The following is a 2500-nucleotide window of genomic DNA, read 5'->3' as shown; positions in this document are numbered from 1 at the left end:
AAAGTAGAAATGTCTTCTTCTTATACTTTTCGGTCTTTAGTTTTCGCCTATGGCAAGTGCGGAGAAAACTAATTTTTCTTGTGACATTTATCTTGGTAACTGATAAATTATTTCCTTTCATTTTTTTCTACCAATTATAATAATATTCATGATTTATTTTTGTGTAAGTCTTTATCTTTACACCACGAAGAGCAGGAAACTGTTTATACAGTTCAATAAAGAAGGAAAATCAAGCTCGCAGAGAGAGAGAGAGAGAGGAGAGAGAGAGAGAGAGAGAGAGAGAGAGAGACTCCCTAATCCCATGGGATTAACCACAGGAAATTGTAGGCCTATAATTCTTACAAAGCTTCATACCACCACTACATCTACTCCCAACAGTAGGCCTATTCCATGGAAATCATTAGACGAAAATATTTTTTATTGTTGTCATTGTTATTATCATTATTATTCGTGGAGTAAGTTATACAAATTATCAGCATAGGGCCAATTAGGCAGAGAGAGAGAGAGAGAGAGAGAGAGAGAGAGAGAGAGAGAGAGAGAGTGAGAGAGAGAGGGGGGGGTATGTGGCCATCCTATTTCAAATGAATCATGTACTGAAATGAGAGAGAGAGAGAGAGAGAGAGAGAGAGAGAGAGAGAGAGAGAGAGAGAGAGACAGACAGACAGACAGAGAGAGAGAGAGAGAGAGAGAGAGAGAGAGAGAGAGAGACAGACAGACAGACAGACAGAGAGAGAGAGAGAGAGAGAGAGAGAGAGGGGGGGCGGTATGTGGCCATCCTATTTCAAATAAATCATGTACTGATTTCAGTACATGATTCATTTGAAATAGGATGGCCACATACCCCCCCCCCCCCTCTCTCTCTCTCTCTCTCTCTCTCTCTCTCTCTCTCTCTCTCTCTCTCTCTCTCTCATTTCAGTACATGATTCATTTGAATAGGATGGCCACATACCCCCCCCCCTCCCTCTCTCTCTCTCTCTCTCTCTCTCTCTCTCTCTCTCTCTCTCTCTCTCTCTCTCTCTCTCTCTCTCTCTTAGAAATGTGTGTGTGTAAAAATCACGAAAGCTGACGTGAATAACACATGAAATATGTATAAATGCATGAACGAACGGATGTATAAATGCATGAATTGTCGAGACAAACTGAGTCGTTTAGCAATAAGATATCTTTTCTTTATATAATTACGGGAACAGAAGAAGACCTAAAAATATATCATGAAATGTCAGGACATATAATAAGGATGACAGACAATAGATGGACATTAAGAACAACAGATTGGGTCCCTAGAGATTGTAAAAGAAGCAGGGGAAGGAAGAAGACGATGGATCGACGAACTAAGACAGTTTGAGGGAGTGAACTGGCATAGAAAGACCATAAACAGACAGTGGAAGGACAAGATTGAGGCCTTTGTCCTGCGGTGGACTAGTTGTGGAGAATTTTTTATGGTTATGTTCTGAGTGGGAACTTAGTCCGGGAAAGTCTCCTTATAACAGTTACATAAAGTTCAATAGGGGAGGATATGAGCACTTACTCTCGGGGCACAAACACCCTGCTAATACTTTACTGTCACAATTCACTAATCATCACTCTTAAATACAAAAGGGAAATTTACTGTCCAGAGGCCGGAGAACTCCACACGCAGATATATCAATAATTTATGGCCTACTCTAGCTTTGTCAGGTCTATAGTCATCTCATTCTCAGGCTCTGTTCCGGCTCCGTCCCAGCTACCCTAATGCAATGCTGGACAGGTATTTTACGTTAATGTAATCAGACAAAATCCAAAATGGGAGCAGTGATATAAAGTAGTTTAAAAGTTTAAAGATAAGGATCTTTACCTTCGAAGCAAATATATTAATAAAAAGTTTCTCGCTGTTACCACCTATAGACTTACTCTTCAAATATTCCCAGTTTAAACATTAAATAAATGAGGGAGCTAAAATACTAAGAAGGTTTAATTAACCTAATATTGATTTATTCACAAATTTACATCAAAGAAACGGACATCTTAACAAAGACAAAATGGAATCATGAAAAAGTAATTCAAAATGATGAAAATTAGTTGATTAGACGCGTGGTCTACACAGAGACTGTGTTAGTCTCAAAAAGCAAAAAATTGTATAGAAAAAAATATATACACACAATCACACCACACACAGTCCGAATAGCGTAATTAGCCAGGTTCCCTATCAAGTTAAAATTAGTCTAAGCTAAGAAAAAATGGGGGAAAACTAAATGGCCATTGATGTAGTACCTGCACTCCTTTAAGATTAGTTCTATGCTCGTGATAGCTGTTGACCTGGTTGTCGCACTAATTGGCACGTTGCACTCTTTTCTGGCCCACCCCAAGAATCCTTTTTCTGGTAATATGGTTCCCAGGTTCCACTCCTTCACAGTCTCTAGCCGGCAGCCACAGGACTCCTTGGTGAGTCACGTTTTGGAAGAGGGGGATGGCGGGGGTGAGCCAGAGGTGCATGGATTCACTGACCAAGTGACCAGGCAGG

The sequence above is a fragment of the Palaemon carinicauda genome, chromosome 25, assembly GCF_036898095.1.
Source record: "Palaemon carinicauda isolate YSFRI2023 chromosome 25, ASM3689809v2, whole genome shotgun sequence".
Lineage (NCBI taxonomy): Eukaryota > Metazoa > Arthropoda > Malacostraca > Decapoda > Palaemonidae > Palaemon > Palaemon carinicauda.
The sequence above is the reverse complement of the archived record's forward strand: the minus strand, read 5'-3'. Positions refer to the sequence as shown.